At 49.7% G+C, this 23,063-nt stretch overlaps 1 long non-coding RNA gene across 1 annotated transcript; it reads left to right on the forward strand.

Moving 5' to 3' along the window:
- Positions 1-3,548: 3,548 nt before the first annotated feature.
- Positions 3,549-8,512, forward strand: LOC144273387 (uncharacterized). The gene is made up of 3 exons (XR_013347751.1): positions 3,549-3,617; positions 5,678-5,730; positions 8,458-8,512. It is a non-coding gene; the product is annotated as an uncharacterized LOC144273387 (long non-coding RNA).
- Positions 8,513-23,063: the final 14,551 nt, after the last annotated feature.

Below are 23,063 nucleotides of genomic sequence, written 5' to 3' on the forward strand. Positions count from 1 at the left end.
CTAGTGCCTCACTGTGGATTATAGGGCACTAAACGCTCTGGCCAATTCACCAGCCTCAGTGGTGGCAGCGTACCCTGAAATGCTTGCTCATATTTGTCAGGCTTGACAAAGCCCTGGCTGGGATGATTTAACTGGGAATTGGTCCTGCTTCGAGCAGGGGGTTGGACTAGATGACCTTCAGGGGTCCCTTCCAACCCTGATATTCTATGATTCTATGATATTGGACCCCAATTCCGAATTTTCACTGTTTTGGACATAGTGAATGGGTTTTGGTCTCTGCCACTAGCTACCTCGTGTCAGTATAAAACTGCATTCACATGGGAGGGCAGACAATTCTGCTGGATTGTCCTACTCCAGGGATATGGGGACTCCCCTGCAATTTTCCACAGATACATGAGACAAGCTCTGGAGGGGGTGGATTCAGCAAGGTGAACACAATATGTAGATGACCTGTTGCTAATGTCAGGGACAGAGGAGGAAGACAGGGAACTAACCGAGCAGGTCCTGCAAGCTTTGGCAAGAGCAGGGCTAAAGGTCAATGGGAAAGGAAAAAGGCTCAAATAGAACAGACAAGAGTGACCTATCTAGGGGTGGAGGTGTCCCAGATGGGAAGGGAAATCGATAAAGGACGGATGCATTTGATCCAGTCCCTGCCAATCCCTTTTACGGATGTTAAAAGTTTGCAAAGTTTTCTGGATCTAATTGGATTTTGCAGGGATTTTGTGGCCAACTATACAGAAATAGCCCGGCCTCTATTTCACCTAACCCGAGTCTCGACTTGGAGGTGGTCGGAAGAGTATCCTGAGGCAGTGAGGGTACTAAAGGAAAACCTGGCCAGTGCTCCAGTGCTGGCCTCCCCAGATGGGGAGAAACCCTTTCATCTGTACCCTTTGGTATCCGACACCACCATTGGGCGCGCGTTAACACGGGAGTATGGGGCAAAGGACCGAACCGACTTTTGAGTGCTGTGGAACTGAAGTAGGGATGGTGTGAAAAGGTCTTGTGCACCTACTGCGGGGCAGGGAAATTCAAGTGCCTCCCGGGAATACAGAAAGTAGTAGTCGGATCTCATCACGACCCCTGCGGCTGTTACACATGCACACTGTCTTACAGGGACCAGTGAGTGGGCAGCGTATTGCCCAATGGTTGCTGGCTCTAAAAGGCAGAAAACATTACAACAGAAGTGTGAAAGGAACCCGTAGTCTGGGTAGCTGGATTACATCTGGCTGGCATCCCACACCAATGTGAAACCAGCCCAGGTAAAACCCAACATCAGGTGTTTCGGGCTGCTAACCCCAATCAGGTGAAGGAGGGGACACTGGTGTGGTTTTTGGATGGGAGTTGTAGGTATCAAGGGGGATGGAAAACTGCAGGCTTATCTGTTGTGGGAATCCAAGGCAATGAGACAGTCAGCACCACTGGTTTCTCACTAGAAGCAAGGTCAGCTCAGGAGGCAGAACTGGCAGCCTTGCTAACAGCTTTAAGTGAAGTGGATCCCAAATTGGAGCCAGAAAGTTGGGTGGTGGGTTTGGATTTTGTATTTCGTGGGGTCACTGTCACTGTCTCTCTCTGGGGCCAGCTTGCCCTCCCAAATAAGGCTCGGAAGGCTGCAGCGTAATGCAGCACCCGTGTTTTTTACTCCCTTTAGAATTTCCCCACCACAAGTGTTCAGCTATATACAGACTTTACTCGCTCTTTCTCCTTTTACAGGTAGAGTCAGTCCTCAGCTAGGAGACTTTCAGCTCCCTCCCTGACTGACTTCTCCCTGGCCTCCCCCACACCCCTTCTGTCTCCTTCCCAGACTTTATAGCTCATCAGCTCATCAGGCCGGCAGGTGTTGCCAATCCTCAGGCCGGCATAAGGCATTTTCCTCAGCCCCAATCTGTTCCTCTTTATTGGAGCTGACGGGGAAGGGGATAATTAGGGGCTCTTGCACCAGCACCCTGCCACCTATCTTCCCCCTTAAGACAGTGCCAGGCCTGATCTTGCTTGGCCCCGCCTTCCTCGGCCTGGGGGGTGACTCTGGGGAAGCCCTTCCTGCCCACCTGGGGGGTTCCTGGGACCACTTTTGTGGGGTTCTGGCATCCTCCACCCACAAAAGGTGCACTTGGTAGGAGATGGGCCGCCCCACAAATCCACAGCATCCCAGAGGCCATTGCCCCAGTCACAACCTTGGACAGGTTGCTCCAGCCATTCCCCTTCCTTCCCTGGCAGGGGAACCGGACTGGGGAAAACTGCACGCCGGTGCCCAGTGCCTCGGGTTCTTGGCCTCGAGCTATTGCGGTTTGGGCCTCCCACTCCAGGATTCCTACCCTCGGGGCTTCCTTCAGCCTCTCTTCCTTTCTCTCTGGAGTTCCCTCCTCCCGGTGGTCCAGCTGGTGTTAATGGGCCAGATCCCAGCTGGGATGTGAATGGGCAGCCCCCAGCTGGGGTGCGAATGGGCAGTAGCTCTATTGATGTCAATGGACCAGCCCTCAGCTGCTTTTATTGGCCTTAGCTCCACTGGGGTGAGTGAAGACAAGTTGTTGTTGCCTTCAGGGATTTACTCCTGGTGTCACTGAAAAGTTTTTCCCTTGAAAGAAACAAAGAAGTCCCCTGACATGTCCTAGTCCAACCCCACGTGCACGTGATCATCTCAAACTGCCTTGGTCCTTCTGCCAACTGCTCTCGTCTTTCCCCATCCCCTTTGTCCCCACTGTGACAGGCTGGGTCACAGAGACCCCCTTGGGACTGCTACCTGATCTGCTGGGGCTACCTCTGAGTCTGTTTTCCCTGCCAGCTTGGGACTTCATTACCCTGCCGTGTTGAGCCAGACACGCTAGCCTGCTACAAACACAGCCCCAGGTCTGAACCACGTTCCACAAAAACTGCAGGCTTAACTGAAAACAGCATAAGAAGTGCTCTGTCCCAACACCCAGATACCCAGTTCCCAATCCATGTTACTCTGTATAAAGCTTATACAGGGTAAAGTCATAAATTGTTCATCCTCTGTAACACTGATATGAAGGTTTCAGAGTAACAGCCGTGTTAGTCTGTATTCGCAAAAAGAAAAGGAGTACTTGTGGCACCTTAGAGACTAACCAATTTATTTGAGCATGAGCTTTCGTGAGCTACAGCTCACTTCATCAGATGTGATATGAAGGGTTCATGTTTAGCTATGCCACCTGGAAGCAGGCAGGGCACACCCTGACTGTTTTGTAGAAGCAATGCACACATTGCTCTATCCAAGGACAAGGGCTAGATATGAACCATGAGAACTTGATTGTTGGGACAGCGACTGTGGGAAGCTTTCTTAGCCTGGGCTCAAGGCCTGGGAACCAGGATTGTAGTAGATAAAGGATGGTAAATAAGTATATTAATTAACGTCATACATTCCTTTGTGTATCTTTTTGCGGTAGCAGTGTGTAATGCTTACGGGGGAGAAATATAATAAAAGGAGAAGGTGGAAGGCGGGGGGCAGAACAGCCCATCTCAGCTGACCAGCCTGCTTGCTTGCATAAAGCTGTGTTCTGTCTCATCATTGAACTGCCACAACTGGCGCCCAACGTGGGGCCCTCAGCACTCACCTCGCCCGGCAAGGGTTTCAGACGCGTCACTCATCTGCTTCGTGGATCCCGGTGAGTATTTTTCATTGTGGTAAGTATGGGAAGCTCCCTCTCTGCTTTGCAAGTGCAACACTGCAATGAGCTGCAGTATTTGCTGCGTAAGGCTCAGCATGACTGCCCCACTCGAGCACTTACTCTCCTGCTACAGGAGGTGCGTGCCCAGTGCCCGTGGTACCCTGAAGCCTTAAGCTAGCGGACTGGGAGCGATTGGGCCAGACATTGCACGAAGAACCTCGGGTGCCCGTGCAGGCTTTACATGCCTGGCACCTCTGTCACGACGCGATACTGGGTGTCACCTCGGATAGGCCCTCTCTCACGAGGCTGGTGATCTCGCCACGCCCGTCGGCTCCTGTAGCCATCCCCGTTGCAGCTCTCCCCCCTTCTACCGATGCAACCCAGCGTGTTGCTTCGGAAAGACCCTCTCCCGTACCCACAGCCCCCCCCCCTGCTTTGCCCCCAGTGTCTTCATTACCACCGCCTCCCTTGCCTTCCCCACCGGAGCCGGTGTGTGATCACCCTCCGTCCGTGGGGCCCCATGCTCCGGGGCCCCCCGGAGGGTCATCTGTATCTGCTCAGAAGCTTTCGCTGGTGCAACAAATGGTTCACGCAGCGAAAGCTCGATCAGATCTTACAGCGGAGGAGCTGGCTGATCTGGTCTCAGTTTGCCCGGTGACCTGGCAGAATGATGACCAAGGCAACCCCGTGGGCACCTGGACCACTTTGCCATACTCGGTGGTTAGAGAGGTAAAGAAAGCAATTCGTGAGTTTGGCCTGACTAGCACCTTTGTGCGTGGTCTCATTGAAGGGATAGGTACTGGGTACTCCCTAATCCCTGAGGATTGGAAAACGCTGCTGCGCATGATGTTATCACCCAGTCAGTATGTTATTTGGATTAGTGAGTATCGGCAGATGGCAGAACGCCAAGCTCAGGTACATAGAGAGCACGGTATCATTTATGAGCATTTGGCAGGGGAGGGCCCGTTTGCTACTATTGAGATGCAGTCTCAACTCCCTCAGGCCGTCTTCCCTATTATTTCCACCTGTGCCCAGCATGCTTTCAAGAAGGTCCCGGATTCAGGCAAGCCTACCAAAAGCTTTGTCAGTATCCGTCAGGGTGCCTCAGAGTCCTTTTTGGATTTTACCAACAGATTGCATAAGGCTATCCTCCGACAGGTGGATAACACTGAGGCAGCTCACGAGCTCCTGTTAAAATTGGCAGTTGAAAATGCAAAGGAGGATTGCCGCCGTGCTCTCCAGGCAGCGCAAGCCTCTGGTATTTTAGAGCTCTCAGACATGCTTCGGGCGTGCCAGAACATCGGCACACAAGCCCACAAGGCTGGAGTTCTGGCTGCCGCCCTGAGAAAAACCGGGAAGGAGGGGAAGCGTTGTTACCGCTGTGGTAAGGAGGGTCATTTTCAGCGGGAGTGCCGCTCATTTAAGGCACCAGCCCGACCCTCCAAGAAGTGCCCCAACTGTGGGAAAGGTTATCACTGGGCTAATCAGTGTCGTAGCGGGTTGGGAAACCGCACAATGGGTCTCCCCCAACCCAGGGCCAAACGGGGGTGTTTCCCACTCAGACAACCGCTCCTCTGCCTTAAAATCCATAGACTCTATGAGGGCGGCGACTGCTGGAAGTGCAGGGCTTGATTTGATCATGCAGGAGGACACTGACTTTCAGCTGCCAGGGGAGGTCTGTGCCATACCTACACAGGTGACGGGACCTCTCCCTGCCGGCTTTGTAGGTCTTGTTCTCCCTCGCTCACATGCTGGGAAACAGGGCTTTTTTGTCATTCCAGGGGTCATTGATGCTGATTACTCTGGCATTATTAAGGTTCAGGTGTGGACTCATCTTCCACAGTCGCTCCCGCGTGGATGGTCAATTGCACAATTGATTTTAGTCCCCTATCAGATGCCAGCTGCCGAGGATCAAACTCGGGGCGGAGGCGGCTTTGGATCGACATTGTCTCACTCGCCGTCTCACAGCGCATCTTCTCCACTTGTTGCTCTGACAATGTCAGTCCGCCCCTCGAAACCTCAGTTAACACTTCTCTTAAATGATGTTCCTTTTACAGGGCTGGTGGACACTGGAGCTGACGTTACGGTGATTCGTGATCTGGAGTGGCCGGTTAGTTGGCCTACGGTTCCTTCTAAAGAATTGTGGGGGATCGGGGGTAGTAAACCCGGGCGCCACAGTTTGTCTTGGGTCACAGTCTCTAAACCGGGAGGCCGTACCCTTGCTACTATCTGCCCTTTTATACTCCCTGTCCACCTCAATATTTGGGGCCGTGATTTACTTACAAAGTTAGACACCACCCTCGATATTAACATCTGATGGCCCAAAACTCTCCCTCCCCCACCGTGCCCTCCGCATTACCCTTGGTATGGCAATCCTTAGAGCCCGTATGGATTGACCAGTGGCCCCTCCCTCTAGAAAAGCTAAAAGCGCTTCATTCGCTTGTGCAGCAGCATTTGCAAGCACAGCGATTGGAGAGCTCAACTAGTCCCTGGAACACCCCGGTGTTCGTTATTAAGAAAAAATCGGGTGCTTGGCAGCTGTTACATGATTTAAGGGAAATAAATAAACGCATCCAACCTATGGGCCTCTTGCAATTTGGCTTACCAAATCCAAATTTAATTCCTCAAACCGATCAACTTTGTGTGTTAGATTTAAAAGATTGTTTTTTCACCATCCCCCTTTGCCCACAAGATCGCGAAAAATTTGCATTTACGGTGCCACAATATAATAATCAGCAACCCTCTCAAAGGTATCAGTGGAAGGTCTTGCCGCAGGGAATGCAAAATAGTCCAACCTTGTGTCAGCTTTCTGTGGATCGGGCCTTGCCCCTTTCCGTGCCCGGTACCCTTTGTTAAAGGTCTACCATTACATGGATGACATTTTGCTTAGTGGTCCCCGGGTCACGGCACAACAGCTTGAATCTTTGTCTCAGATTCTCGGCCAAAATGGCCTGTTAGTGGCACCAGAAAAAATCCAACGCTCTTATCCCTACCACTACCTCGGATATAAGGTTTTACAAACCTATGCTGCTCCGGTTCGTCCGGAATTAATTCTACCTCAACCCCTAACCCTTGTTAAATTACAACAGATTTTGGGTCATTTAAATTGGATTCGGCCCTACTTTCATCTCCCCACGTCAATGCTGCAGCCGTTGTCTGAGCTCCTGCTTAGAGCCCGGGCACCGGGTGCAGTTATTGCCATCACTGAAAAGCATACTGCCTGCATTCGACAAATCAATGCAGCATTGAGTCAGCAGTTTGTGGACAGACTCCCAGAGGTCCGTCCCTTACGGTTGGTTCTTCTTGCCACCCCTCATACGCCAACTGCGGCTCTGTTTGTACCCCGTACAGACACAGCCGTCTCTATTATAGAGTGGCTATACCTTTCATCCACCCCTCCTCGAAATATTTATCCGTATTTAGATGCCCTATCTGATCTTGTTCGTAAAGCCCGCCACCGTGCAATGCAACTTACTGGCACTGATTTAGTTGCCATTGTGCTCCCCTTGTCCCGTACTGAATTTGACTCTTTGTGCCACACCTCCTTGGCCTGGCAGGTTGCTCTTTGTGATTATGTGGGAGAGATTTCTTACAATCCTCCAAAAGATCCTCGGTTGGTCATTACCCAAAAGGTGCCCCTAGTTGTTCATCGTCTTAGCCGCTCTCAACCCCTTGTTTCCGCTGTCACTCTTTTTACTGATGGCTCTCCCCACCGAGGTGTAGTCACTTATCCCCCCTCGTTGGCATTCTCGCTTTACGCTGCCTCAGCGTTCTGCACAGCGTTCAGAATTGGCTGCTGTTATTTTGGCCTTTCAACTTTTTGCTGATTGTCCCTTTAATTTAATTGTGGATACCCATTATGTTTATCAGGTAATTGATCATTTACCCCTTGCCCTCATTACCCCTCAGGTTGATGCAGACCTCCTTCGCCTGTTTTTGTCTTTGCAGCATCTTATTGCCACTCGTCATTTCCCTTACTTTGTTGCTCATATTCGCAGTCATACCCCTCTGCCTGGGCCACTCACTGAGGGCAATGCACGCGCCGATCGCACGTTGCGTGGTCAGGTAAATTCCCTTTTTTCTGACCCCATTGAAAGCCATGCCTTTTTTCATCAGTCTGCCTCTGTTTTGGCCCGGCAGTTTCACATTCCTGCTGATCATGCACATTCCATTGTTCGTTCCTGCCCCCGCTGTGCTGCTGCTGCTCCTACTTTTTCTTATGCCGTTAACCCCAGAGGTACCGCAGCAAATCAGCTGTGGCAAATGGATGTTACTCATGTGCCACAATTCCGCCCCTATTCGTTTTTACATGTTTCCGTTGATACTTATTCGGGCTTCCTTTGGGCAACCCCACAACATGGGGAAGCCACTAACAAAGTTATTCACCATTTGCTGGCCTGCTTTTCTGTTATGGGTCACCCCTGCCAAATTAAAACAGATAATGCCCCAGCCTACTGCTCTGCAGCCCTCTCCACCTTTTGTGCCCGCTGGGACGTCCGTCTTAAACACGGAATCCCTTATAATTCCACGGGCCAAGCCATTGTTGAACGTGCCAATCGCACACTCAAAACCTTGCTAGATAAACAATTAAAACAAGGGGAGCTGCGTCTCCGAACCTTAGGAGACATTCAACAACAAATGCATATCCTCTTGTTTACTTTAAATAATTTAACACTGAATGCAGATCAGCAGACCCCTGCGGATCAGCATTTTCACAAATCTGAGGTACTGGAAAGACCGCGTGTCTTTTACCGTCAGCTGCCCGATCCACAGTGGCTGGGCCCAGTACCTCTAATCACTTGGGGTCGGGGATATGCTGCTGTGTCTCTCCCTGCAGGACCGTTGTGGGTTCCAGCTCGGTGTGTGCGACTGGCACTTAACCAACATGGCATGGCACCAGGGGCTGTCGAATCCCATACCAGAGTTTCAGCTGACTTTGGAGGAGACCGCATTGCCCCCCGAGTCGACAATGACGGGACGAAAACGGAGGAGGCATAGCGTCCCAAACCGGCCCGTGACATGGGGAGCAGTAAAAGCATTGGTCGCCGTGGCCCAACGAAGACTGGCAGCAGATCAACAGCCAGAGACTCCTGAGACTTTGTTTGTGGCGATTCTCGCCCAAATCACTGCTAATTCTGTGATGATTGTGTGCCTTTTGTGCCTGCTATTTCCTGTAGGGGTTGGCTCGGAAGCGCTTCCCCCGTTACGAGCCCGAATGACATATAACATATGGGAAAGATTGGCTTCCATAGCAAATGTTACCCACTTTTGTCTATCTAATTCTGTAGCAGCCGGAGATTTGTTAGGTACATGCCTTATTCCCGTATGTCATCACCCTGAGGAGATGGAGAATAAGACACTGTTCTCTGCTTATGCGAATCTTTCTTCCCAGTACTCTAGCATGGCTAATTGGGGCCCGGCCAACTATACTCTGCCTCACACGGCTATATCCCTCCACACACCGTACCCGGCCGGGGCTGACAATGTCACCTGTGCGCGTGTAGTTAACTGCACTAGTACAAAGGTGCCCTTGGGCTGTCGAAAAATTTCTCAACCCCTTTTAAATTGTTCCCATGCTGTTAATGTTTCATACAATTATGGCCATATCATCCTACCATCAGGATGGTTTTTTACTTGCGGTTCACGCACCTTTAATTATATTCCTGCAAATTTAAGTGATGGCACCCTTTGCTGTCTTAGTAGAATGACACTTGTATTGCCTTTTGCTGGTCAAAACCGTAGTAGAAGAAGTGTACCCCTGTCAGATGATTGTATTGCAGATGTTGAGCTTTTCAGTCGTGCTGAGTATAGTGCCTTAGCGGCCTCGATTGCTGGGGTCCCCGCGCTTGCCATGTATTCAGCCAGAACTTTAAATAACCTGGCACGCTTTGCGGCAAAGGCAATTAATACAACATCCCAGGCTATTGCCCTACTTAACACAGAGCAACACGAATTAAGGGATGCAATCTTGGATAACAGAGCAGCCATTGATTTTCTGCTCCTGAAACACCATCTAGGCTGCTCCACGTTTCAGCACATGTGTTGCTTTAATTTAACTGATAATAGTCGCTCCATAGAAACTAGACTGGCTGAATTGGCCAGTCTTACAACACACATACGCCAAGATCTGGGGTTTGAGGGTTTTTGGAATTGGCTTACAGGTTGGCTGCCCTCTCTAGAATGGCTGCGACAGCTTTTTGGTTATGCTGTGTTTGTAATCATTGGGCTTATTTTTTGCTGCTGCTGTGTACAATGTATTCCTTCCTTGTTAAGACTTTGTGAAATTTCGCCCTGGAAAGCTCCCCAAGTTATGTCCTTGTCTGTCTGGGAGTTAAATAGCATGACAAAACAAATTGACGGCTACCATGAGATGGCCGAATATCATTAAATAAAAAACGGGGGGATGAAGGGTTCATGTTTAGCTATTCCACCTGGAAGCAGGCAGGGGACACCCTGACTGTTTTGTAGAAGCAATGCACACATTGCTCTATCCAAGGACAAAGGCTAGATATGAACCATGAGAACTTGATTGTTGGGACAGCGACTGTGGGAAGCTTTCTTAGCCTGGGCTCAAGGCCTGAGAACCAGGATTGTAGTAGATAAAGGATGGTAAATAAGTATTTTAATTAACGTCATACATTCCTTTGTGTATCTTTTTGCGGTAGCAGTGTGTAATGCTTAGGGGGGAGAAATATAATAAAAGGAGAAGGTGGAAGGTGGGGGGCAGAACAGCCCATCTCACCTGACCAGCCTGCTTGCTTGCATAAAGCTGTGTTCTGTCTCATCATTGAACTGCCACACTGATAGAGAGATATGAAAAGCTGTTTGCTCCCCCAGCTATTAATTACATACTCTGGGTCAATTAATAATCAAAAAGTGATTTTATTAAAAATGATTTAAGTGGTTCCAAGTAATAACAGACAGAACAAAGTGAAGCAAAATAAAAGAAAAACACACAAGTCTAAGCCTAATAGAGTAGGAAACTAAATGCAGGTAAATCTCACTCTCAGAGATGTTCCAATAAGATTCTTTGACAGACTAGACTCCTTCCTAGTCTGGATCCAGTAATCACTTTCACACCCCCGTAGTTACTGTCCTTTGTTCCAGTTTCTTTTAGGCATCTCATTGGGGTGGAGAGGCTATCTTCTGAGACAGCTGAAGAGGGTTTTTTTGGGCTTGTCATGGTTCCTTCCCCACTCTGAACTCTAGGGTACAGATGTGGGGACCTGCATGAAAACCTCCTCAGCTTACTTTTACCAGCTTAGGTTAAAACTTCCCCAAGGTACAAATTATTTTACCCTTTGCCCTTGGATTTCTACTGCCACCACCAAACTTTATCTGAGTTCCTGAAAAAAATGTAGTTTGGACACGTCTTTCTCCCCAAAATCCTCCCAACCCTTGCACCACACTTCCTGGGGAAGATTTGGTAAAAATCCTCACCAAATTGCATAGGTGACCACCGACCCAAACCCTTGGATCTTAGAACAATGAAAAAAGCATTCAGTTTTCTTACAAGAAGACTTTTAATAGAAATAAAGGAATCACCTCTGTAAAATCAGGATGGTAGATACCTTACAGGGTAATTAGATTCAAAACATAGAGAATCCCTCTAGGCAAAACCTTAAGTTACAAAAAAGACACACAGACAGGAATAGTCATTCTATTCAGCACAGCTATTTTCTCAGCCATATAAAGAAATCATAATCTAACACATACCTAGCTAGATTACTTACCAAGTTCTAAGACTCCATTTCTGTTCTGTCCCCGGCAAAAGCATCACACAGACAGTCACAGACCCTTTGTTTTTCTCCATCCTCCCAGCTTTTGAAAGTATCTTGTCTCCTCATTGGTCATTTTCGTCAGGTGCCAGCGAGGTTATCTTTAGCTTCTTAACCCTTTACAGGTGAGAGGATTTTTCCTCTGGCCAGGAGGGATTTTAAAGGGGTTTACCCTTCCCTTTATATTTATGACAGGGCCTTCTCTATTCTCTCTCTTGTGCAACATCACAGCCACAAGATGGAGTCTATAGCCACCTGGGCAAGTCACATGTCTATGAATGATTCAGCTTTTTGCAGGCTGACGCCATTGTTTACATGTTAGTTTGAACATTCCCAGGAAAGCTCAGATGTGGATTGGCATCTCCCAAAGTCCATTGTTAGTTAAGTACTCCCAGTTACTTGAATAGACCCTTCACACTATGTTGACCAAATCTGTCTTATGTGCTTCCAACAGCAAACACTTTAAATACAAGCATAGAGCCAACACCCATAACTTCAGATATAAAAATGACACATGCCTACAAATAGGATGAATATAATCAGTAGGTCATAACCTTTGCAAAGATATTACATGGCATATCTAGCATAAAACATATTCCAGTTATGTCATTTTTACACTCATAAGCATATTTCTATAAAGCATTATGGGGTGCAACATCACACCCACCCCAGGGCTCCAGTCCAGTCCCTGGGCACTGGTACCCCAGAAAGATTCCCTGGGCACAGACATCTTCCGCAATGACAGTGGAGACTGCATCATCTGCTCTGACCTGGGCTGCTACCTGCAGACAGAGCTCCTTGAAAATGGGCACAACATCAATATCCAGAGATTGCCCCCCTCGTGCCAGGGCAGGGACCACTACCTGGGCTGTGTGGGGGACCTCAATATCTACATAATCAAGGGCAGCTCCTGCTAGGTGGTGAAGGACTTGAGAATGGATGAGGGAGCCACGACTGATGAGCTGCATCCCAACTGCTGTGGTGGGGACCGCTGTGGGAGGACTTTGTGATGGATTTTTCATCATTTTCCAAAACCAGGGTAAAATCCACTGGGTGAGTGATTTGAGAACAGATGATGGTGAAAAAACATTGTCCTGCACTCTGAATGCAGGAAGGGCCTTTACTATTTCAGGATTAGTAAACTCCTAACTCTGATCAAGGTGGACGAGAAGAGGGGGGCTCAGTTCTACTTGTACAATATGATGAACTCCGCTAGCCTCAACTTCTTCCCTGGGGATTTGACCCTCACCAAGGGCATTGCCTGTGGGGGATGGGAGTGCATCACGACGCTGCACAACGACTCCAACTCCCCCATCATCTGATCCAACAAGGTCACCCGCAAGGTTGGCTACACCAAGCAACAGATGTCCAGCATTGAGCACAGCTGGAGCATCTCCACTGAGATGTCCCTCTAGGCCGGGGACCTCACCAAGCTCTATACCCAGCTCCAGTTCTCCCTCAAACCTGAGTATGGTGGGAAAGCCATCCACATGGAGCAGGAGAACTGGACTGAAGCTTGAGAAGAAGAGGAGTCAATTCAGGTGTCCCTGAAGAGCAAGCAGAACCTCTACATCTGACTGTACTGCCTCGGTGTAGGCAACAAGCCCATCTTGTTCTGCAGGGATGTCCAGTTCACCAAAAAAACCCAACATCCCTGTCTCTGGTCTCCTGAGCATCTGCGATGATGGAGGATGCCAGCACCACAATGATATTCTGGATGTGTGCATGTGAGCTTCTTTGCCCTAGTATTTCCTGTTCAGATTTTTTCCTGAGCTGCCCAAAATTTCTCCCACCTCATCCCAGCTAGTTCTCCTCCTGGTTTTTCTCCTGTTCCTAGCTTTACCCAAATCTCATTTGCAACAAAGATGGTTTAATTAAACACCTTTCCCTTCCTATTATTATTATTAGAACTGGTCAGAAAATGGTGTTTGATTTTCCTTTGAAAAATTTAGACTTTCTATTGAAAAACTAAAAAAAAAAAAGACTAAAAATGGCCAAATCCCCAGAAAATATGGCAAAAAGGTATTGAAATCTGAAAAAGATGTGAAAAAAATTATTGGCAAAATGGTGACAAAACAAACAAAAATATACTTACTGAAAACTGAAAAATGTTTATTGGTAGCCAAGCATTTTCAGCTTTTCTGTCCCAAAAAATGGCACAGCGTTTGAGGGAAGCTGACTCTTGTTATGAATATTTTCCTTTTGCAAAACAATCCAATTTTCCCTCAAAACCAATATCTCAACCAGTTTTAACGATGAGGACACACAGCCTGTCCAAACTTCTCCCCACTCCACTTCTGCTTTTTCCATTCTCCTTCCTCCACCTCCTTCACAGCCTTTCCCAAACCTCCTTCCAAATCTCGTCTATAATGTCAGTGATTGAATGGCACGTTCTCTCTCCAATTGTTACTGTTAGTCACAGCCTAGAGTTTGCTTTGGGCTCCTTCAGAGTCAAGAGTTCAGTAGAAATCAGAGGAATCCCTGAAGTATTGTAAGTGAGAATTGGGGTCAATATCATGGATTTGCCAAGATGCCAGAATATCTTTGAAAGGTGAAATTTAGCAAACTGAATTTTCCATCCATGTCTGAATGAAATTTATTTAGGATTACACTGTATTGTTGAGTGCTGGGAGTGTTAGCTTTCTCACTTTAATGCTAAACTCTTCTCAGGTGTACTTTCACCCTGGACAGTACTTCTGCAGTCAAGAAGGTATATATTTATCAGCTTTCCAGATAAAAGCTTAGGTACACCAAATGTCCTAGGGATGTACCAAACTCAAAATACACGTCGTCTGGCACTCAGTGGTCATAAATAGACCAGTGTTAGGGCTCAGCACTTATGCCACAGACCAAACAAGCAGTCAGATTTCTTATTACATTTATTTATAGCCATCAGTTCTTCCATATCTTGGATATATTTGCCACCCCTCAGATAATTATTTACCGCACTTTGTCTGAAGGCATTCTAGTAATGTGGTCCTTACTGTTTCTAGTGTTTAGTTTAAACGGGACTAGTTTAACTAACAAAAGCAATTGCTTAAATTTCTTGTAGGAGGTTCTCTTAGGCCATTGACTTGGATGGACGAAGCAGAAACATGCAAATGGCATTGCTTGGTTAAAATCCGAGATGTGGTTCCTTGGGGTCATGCTAGAAAGTGCAGATGCAGCAGGGGATCTTTCAGACACTGCAATTAAAGAAACACCAAGAGATGCAATCTCTGAAAGTAAGTTTCACCGCTTCTTCTCAGCCTGGTAAGCCTGAGACAGGAGCGAGCGGGACACATGGATTGTCCATGTGGTGTCTAGTAGAACTTGTTGGTTCTCTAGCTTCACTGGTGGGCTCAGCAAAACTCTGAAGTTCAGCATGTTGACACTGTTTTGGGGTTTGTTGGAGGATGGAAATCCTCTTATTTTCTATTGGACACTTGCCAATAGCTGCTTCCATCACTATCCAGTAGATGGCGCTGGTGCATCAGCATTCTCTGCCATTCTTTGCTTATCTGAGGCTCTTTTTGTGTTAGTCATTTCAAACGTACTTCTGAATTAACCCGGTTTATGAATTACGTCCCCCTTCCCTTTCTAAACAATTTCTTTTAATGTTTCAAGTCACACACATGCTCGATGCCTCTGTCTTTCAATATTTGTTTTCCTTCTTGGGCCAGACAATTCCTGTCATTTCCCAGGAGCAACAATCAGTTTGATAGAAAACAAACACAATCTTGTATCATTCTTTTAAACCTAGTGGACAGGGAGCCAGCTTTTTAAAGGTATTTAGGTGGCTGAAGCTGCACAATGGTGCCTACTGGGTTTTTTATGAAATCAAGAGCTTCTTGGGTTGAATCTTGTGTTGGCCTTCTGGATATCAATAGGATCAAATCAGTTCCTTCAAATCCATGCTTACAGCTGCCCAGCATCTTCCTTCCAGCCTGCTCACCCAGCTCATCTACTTCCTGTTCCCCAGCTTGTCTCCAAATCTTGTTACCAAAGCTAATGATTTCATTACAGCTCCCTGTCTTCTCTCATTGTAACCCACAGACTGAATTCTGATTTGGAATAATTTTGAGGTCAAATTTCTGCCAAAACGCAAAGTATTTGACAACCCTGAATAAAGAATTTATTTCTCAGCATTCACCAAGTTGTTTGTGTTGAATTTCCTTGGTTTTCTCCTTGGTTTGGGTCTATCCTGTACAAACAGATTCTCAGCATCCTACCGCTACCATCCTCTGTTCAATGGAGCCCCACAGAAATGCCAGTCTTTGGGCACCCAAAGGAACAGTGTACCCCACTTTACCAGTTTTACCTTAGCCCCCTACCCCTGTTTTACGCACAACATTTGAGTTCATTTATACAGCAGAAGGAAATCTGTTCCAGAAAGACACAAGTAAAAAGCAGCAAGAGAAATGGGGACAAATGGCTACATATAAAACAAACAGCAAAATGTGCTTTCTAGAGACTAAATTTAGTTCACAAGTTCTCCTGGCTAGAGAAGCATATCTCAGCCAACATCATCTCCAGTGTTTTCAACCAAACCTGCCTGAGATCCCTTCTCATGATGCAACCTCACAGTCTGTTTACTTCCCAGGTGAAGGATGCCAGGGTGTCTCTTTGTTCCTCTTAAATATACCAAAGAGACCTTTGATCTTCATCCCACGGTATCCCCACCTCCGCTGTTGACCTCTTCTCTTAGTTTCCTTCTCAAGTCTTCACCAGCTCTTCATTAGCAAAATCAACAATTCCAGGAGACCATTGTAACCATCTCATCTTGACCTTCTGGATAAACCCAGGTCAGAGAACATCCCCGAAATAACTCCCAGAGCAGATCTTTTTAAAAAATATCCAATGCTGTTTTTGAAATTGTCAGTGATGGAGAATTCACCCCAACCCTTTGTAAATTATTCCGTTAGTTAATTACTTTCAACTGCTAAACATTTACACCTTATTTTCAGTCTCTGGTAACTTCCAAAAGATTGGAAGGTCCTCAGTCCATTGGTGGGAACGCTTCTTTTAGTTTAAGTCCATAGTCCAGAAAGCAGAGCAGGAAAGAGGCAAAATGGAGATGCTTCCAGGATCTTATATACCTTCTCCCATGTGGAGGGAATGCTCTCAGTCTTTGTCTGCAGAAAAGTACAGACCTTATTGGAATATCTGAGTGGTGGGTGGGTGCCTTGAAGGAGGGACCACTGGACCCAGGAACCAACTGAAGTTGTGGGACAACTAGTGAATAACAGGGTCAGTAGTCGCAAAAAGAAAAGGAGGACTTGTGGCACCTTAGAGACTAACCAATTTATTTGAGCATAAGCTTTCGTGAGCTACAGCTCACTTCATCGGATGCAGTGAGCTGTAGCCCACGAAAGCTTATGCTCAAATAAATTGGTTAGTCTCTAAGGTGCCACAAGTCCTGCTTTTCTTCTTGCGAATACTGACTAACACGGCTGCTACGCTGAAAAGGGTTACTAGTGAAGCTCACAGGTTCAGAACTAGGGATCCAGAGAGTGACACTGAGCAGAGAACCCCGGACAGCTCCCACTGCTCCTCACAGCTATCTAGGGAGCCAGTGGATGCTACCCAGAGGAACTCTGCCCGGATGCATGAGACCAGGGAGGAGCGGAAAACAGACCCCACAGTCGAAGAGCACCCCTTCATCCAGCATCCTCCTCCTGTGTTGAAGATGACCTCTTTGGCCAGTGCCAGGAGGAGGTTGACAAGGAGGTCTCTTGATTTTGTGGGGTCACAGACAGGGTGTGAATAGATAAAGAGGTGTGGGGAAAAGTGCAGCCAGACCCCCAACAGGAGGTTCTAGAGGAGCCAGAATAGGGACTGCAACCTGGCACATTTTAGGTAAGCATACGTCAGGTTCTCCCTCATGCCGCAGAAGGGGCAGGTGTCGGGAACAGGGGCACCAGGTACGTGCCTGTTCTCACAGCTCTGTGAAGGAGCCACAAACCAATATCCCCAGTGGGCTGTGGGACCAGGCTGGATTCACCCTCCACAGGTGGTAGAAAGTCCCACCACTTGGTGTCTGGATGGGACATGAGGGTGAGGAAATGAAACATGTGGAGCACAAGCATGTACAGTTGGTCACTGGGCACAGTTTGAAAGTGAGCTGCAGCTAGCTGGGATTGTGAAAGGGATGAGCCAGGGGGCTCGCAGGACAGGGGCCTGATAAAAAGATACAGAGGGCCCAGGATGGGTAGGTGGGGAGCCCCCTCTTGCACGGTGCCCTCAAGGAAAATGAGAGAGGTGGGTGATAAGGCCGTCCCCACAGAGCCCCATATGCTGACCCAGTGCTCGTGGATCCACCTAGTCCATCCATTTTAGTCCAGGAGATCTCTGATCCTGGTGGTTTCTGCCAGGACCAGTGTCCTGCTCACCAAGGGGGACTCCACCATTTGCACATGAAGATGGGGGTTGTGTAGCAGGGGCTCCACGAGGAGGTTCATCCCAGTGTCTGATTTCTAGCAGCCATCCCCGATTTCTTTAAGCTGCTCAGTTCCACTCCCTGATTCCTAACCCTGATTTCCAGCATCTGGCTGACTCCTGTCCTTAATTTTTAGGATCTCCTGCTGATTTCTCAGACCCACTCCTGGGTTCTTGATTCACCGATTCCCCTCTCTGACTCCTCCGATCTGGCTGATTCCCAACCTTGATTTCTAGGAACTGTCCCTGACTATTAAGATCCATCCCTGATTTCCAGGATGTGACTGATTCTTGTCCCTGATTTCTAGAACCTGTTGAATATTCCAGCTGATTTCTGTCCCTGATTTCTGTGATCTTGCCAGTTCCTGTCCCAAATCGTTAGGATCCATTCCTCATTGAAAGAACTGCCTGGTTCTTGTCCCTGATTTCTAGCCTCCATTCCTGATTCCTAGGATCGGGCCAGTTCCGGTTCCTGGTTCCCAGGATCTGCCTGCTCACCATGGATCCTGACTCTCCCCATTCTGCCCAGCCCTGTCAGTCTCCTGTTCTAGCAGCACCTTGCCCCAGACATCCTGTGCCCCTCCCACACTCACCTGGAATGACACCTCCTTCTCTTGGGGGTCCCCATGCACAGCATCCTGGATGAGACATAGGGCAGGTATGGCTGAGGCAGATACAGGCCCTTGTCCATGACCTTCAGTTCCACCTCCTGAAGCATTGGGGAGGGCCAGGCATTTACCCCAGTAATAGTCCGATCCCAGCCAGCCACGCTGCACACAGCCTCCTACATCACCTCTCTCTGGGGCAGGGGGATGGCACCCACAGCCTGGGTCAGCTCAGCCTTGTGCCTCAGTTGTGATGGGCGGGGAGGGAGAGAGAGAGAAGGGAAATCAAACTCCTCTAGTGGGATGCATCTTCCCTTGGGGGATGGAGCTAGATGGGCCCGGGTGGGGCATCCTAATGAAAACCGCAACACTATGACATCACATGTACACTGGGGGTGGAGTGATGAGATTAGACAATACCTGCAGCAATGTGAGGTCACTGGGGGCAGGGTGATGGGATGGGCATGATACCTGCAGCAACATGATGTCATTTTCAAACGTCTCGTCATTATATTCCGGGTGGGGGATTTGGCATGGGCCCCGGCAGCATGGAGATGTTGCTTTGAAATACAAGAGGATGCAGGTGCTGCAGATAGGCGAGTTCTGTGGGTACCGTCACAGGTCTATAACCTCATTAAATCAGGTGTGCATAGATACTGCCTTGCACTCAGGTCAATGTACAAAAGCTAGTGCTCCAGAGCCTTTCCTCTGCTGGGGGTAGGGGTAGATTTGACCTGCCCCCAGGTTAGGAGAATGGCTGGTTCAGGGACAGGGGCTCTTGCATTTCTTACCCCATGTTGCAGTTACAATGAGCCCCCGTCACCACCACGTCCTACTGGATCAGGAACCCTCCACACCTGCTTCCTCGATTTTGTCTTGTCTCTGTGTTCACAAAGGCCATGTAGGGTCTGGAGTGAGGCCGGGATTCCCATCCCCCAATGATCTCCCCTGGCAGAGCCCCCAAGAGAAGGAGTTAGTTCAGACCCCTGATCCAGGAATCTGGTGTAGCGGTCCGCAGACCAAGATCAGGGCCCTCGATTGTCCTGGGTGCTGCACAGACCCCGATGGAGATGACAGCCCCCTTGTACCAGGTACTGCACCAACCCCAACCACGATCAGGGCCCCTAGTGTGATGGGCACTGCAGATAAACACAGTGAGAACCAGTGTTCCCGTTAACATTTCCCACCCATGTGCGTAATGAATTTTGTTTTGTGCACCACCTTCATATTGATGCATATAACAAAATTCATGTGGTGGAGGTGGGGCTCAGGGGTTCAGAGTGTGGGAGGGAGCTCAGGGCTGGGATACAGGGTTGGGGTGCAGGGCTGTGAGGGCCCCGGCTGGGGTGTGGGTTCGTCGGTGGGGCTGGTGATGAGGGGCTCAGAGCTGGAGCAGAGGGTTGGTGTGTGGCCTCATGGTGGGGCTGGCGATGAAGGGCTCAGGGCTGGGACAGAGGGTTGGTGTGTGGCCTCATGGTGGGGCTGGCGATGAGGGGCTCAGGGCTGGGACAGAGGGTTGGTGTGTGGCCTCATGGTGGGGCTGGCGATGAAGGGCTCAGGGCTGGGACAGAGGGTGGTGTGTGGCCTCATGGTGGGGCTGGCGATGAAGGGCTCAGGGCTGGGACAGGGGGTTGGTGTGTGGCCTCATGGTGGGGCTGGCGATGAAGGGCTCAGGGCTGGGACAGAGGGTTGGTGTGTGGCCTCATGGTGGGGCTGGCGATGAGGGGCTCAGGGCTGGGGCAGAGGGTTGGTGTGTGGCCTCATGGTGGGGCTGGCGATGAGGGGCTCAGGGCTGGGGCAGAGGGTTGGTGTGTGGCCTCATGGTGGGGCTGGCAATGAGGGGCTCAGGGCTGGGACAGAGGGTTGGTGTGTGGCCTCATGGTGGGGCTGGCGATGAGGGGCTCAGGGCTGGGGCAGAGGGTTGGTGTGTGGCCTCATGGTGGGGCTGGCGATGAAGGGCTCAGGGCTGGGACAGAGGGTTGGTGTGTGGCCTCATGGTGGGGCTGGCGATGAGGGGCTCAGGGCTGGGACAGAGGGTTGGTGTGTGGTCTCATGGTGGGGCTGTCAATGAAGGGCTCAGGGCTGGGACAGAGGGTTGGTGTGTGGCCTCATGGTGGGGCTGGCGATGAGGGGCTCAGGGCTGGGACAGAGGGTTGGTGTGTGGCCTCATGGTGGGGCTGGCGATGAGGGGCTCAGGGCTGGGGCAGAGGGTTGGTGTGTGGCCTCATGGTGGGGCTGGCGATGAGGGGCTCAGGGCTGGGGCAGAGGGTTGGTGTGTGGCCTCATGGTGGGGCTGGGGATGAAGGGCTCAGGGCTGGGGATGAGGGGTTTGTGGTGCAGGAGGATGCTCCAGGGCTACAGCGGGGAGAGAGGACTCCCCACTGCTCTCTCTCCCCACAGCAGCACCGGAGCTGGGGGAGAGGTGCCTCTCCCCACCACAAGAGGGGCTGGGGCCACAGGATAGGTGCCCCGCCCCTGGCCCTGGCAGGTCCGGGTCGGAGCTGGGTTCTGGCGGGGTAGGGGTGCTCCAGCTGTGGCAGGTCCGGGTTCCCCAGCTGCGGTGGGTCTGGGCCACAGGCAGCAGCGTTGGGGGTGGAGGAGGGCTGCAGGTTCGGGCCAGGGCTCAATTTGGGCCGCCCCTCCCCCGACTGCAGCAGTTTGGAGGACAGGCTAGGTGGGGGCCTGGGGAGGGGCACCCTCCCCTTGCTGTGGCAGGTCCCCGGGTGGGTTCCCTAAGCGCCCGTGTGGCGCTAAATAGGCTGCTGCATGGCCACGCGGCTGCACAGGTTACAGGGAAATTAGGAATCCCAGAGAGTTTACACAGACACAGGACGGATCCTCATCCCCATTTCACACACTGGGAAATCCAGGCACAAGGAGAAAAATCGACTCGCTCCAGATCATGCAGGCTGGCTAACCTAGTGAGGAGGGCTTTAAACTAGGTTCACTGGGGGAAGGAGACCAAAGCCCTGAGGTAAGTGGGAAAGCGGGATACCGGGAGGAAGCACAGGCAGAAATGTCTGTGTCAGGAAGGACAGGCAGGGCAGAAAAGGTGGGGGAGTAGCACTGTATGTAAGGGAGCAGTATGACTGCTCAGAGCTCCGGTACGAAACTGTAGAAAAACCTGAGTGTCTCTGGATTAAGTTTAGAAGTGTGAGCAACAAGAGTGATGTAGTGGTGGGAGTCTGCTATAGACCACCGTCCAGGGGGATTAGGTAGATGAGGCTTTCCTCCGGCAGCTCACGGAAGCTACTAGATCGCATGCCCTGATTCTCATGGGTGACTTTAATTTTCCTGATATCTGCTGGGAGAGCAATACAGCGGTGCACAGACAATCCAGGAAGTTTTTGGAAAGCGTAGGGGACAATTTCCTGGCGCAAGTGCTAGAGGAGCCAACTAGGGGGGGCGCTTTTCTTGACCTGCTGCTCACAAACCGGGTAGAATTAGTGGGGGAAGCAAAAGTGGATGGGAATCTGGGAGGCAGTGACCATGAGTTGGTTGAGTTCAGGATCCTGACGCAGGGAAGAAAGGTAAGCAGCAGGATACGGACCCTGGACTTCAGGAAAGCAGACTTCGACTCCCTCAGGGAACGGATGGCCAGGATCCCCTGGGGGACTAACTTGAAGGGGAAAGGAGTCCAGGAGAGCTGGCTGTATTTCAAGGAATCCCTGTTGAGGTTACAGGGACAAACCATCCCAATGAGTCGAAAGAATAGTAAATATGGCAGGCGACCAGCTTGGCTTAACGGTGAAATCCTAGCGGATCTTAAAAATAAAAAAGAAGCTTACAAGAAGTGGAAGGTTGGACATATGACCAGGGAAGAGTATAAAAATATAGCTCGGGCATGTAGGAATGAAATCAGGAGGGCCAAATCGCACCTGGAGCTGCAGCTAGCGAGAGATGTCAAGAGTAACAAGAAGGGTTTCTTCAGGTATGTTGGCAACAAGAAGAAAGCCAAGGAAAGTGTGGGCCCCTTACTGAATGAGGGAGGCAACCTAGTGACAGAGGATGTGGAAAAAGCTAATGTACTCAATGCTTTTTTTGCCTCTGTTTTCACTAACAGGGTCAGCTCCCAGACTGCTGCGCTGGGCATCACAAAATGGGGAAGAGATGGCCAGCCCTCTGTGGAGATAGAGGTGGTTAGGGACTATTTAGAAAAGCTGGACGTGCACAAGTCCATGGGGCCGGACGAGTTGCATCCGAGAGTGCTGAAGGAATTGGCGGCTGTGATTGCAGAGCCATTGGCCATTATCTTTGAAAACTCGTGGCGAACCGAGGAAGTCCCGGATGACTGGAAAAAGGCTAATGTAGTGCCCATCTTTAAAAAAGGGAAGAAGGAGGATCCTGGGAACTACAGGCCAGTCAGCCTCACCTCAGTCCCTGGAAAAATCATGGAGCAGGTCCTCAAAGAATCAATCTTGAAGTACTTGCATGAGAGGAAAGTGATCAGGAACAGCCAGCATGGATTCACCAAGGGAAGGTCATGCCTGACTAATCTAATCGCCTTTTATCATGAGATTATTGGTTCTGTGGATGAAGGGAAAGCAGTGGATGTATTGTTTCTTGACTTTAGCAAAGCTTTTGACACGGTCTCCCACAGTATTCTTGTCAGCAAGTTAAGGAAGTATGGGCTGGATGAATGC

This window comes from Eretmochelys imbricata, chromosome 13, assembly GCF_965152235.1.
Source record: "Eretmochelys imbricata isolate rEreImb1 chromosome 13, rEreImb1.hap1, whole genome shotgun sequence".
NCBI classification, from domain to species: Eukaryota; Metazoa; Chordata; order Testudines; family Cheloniidae; genus Eretmochelys; species Eretmochelys imbricata.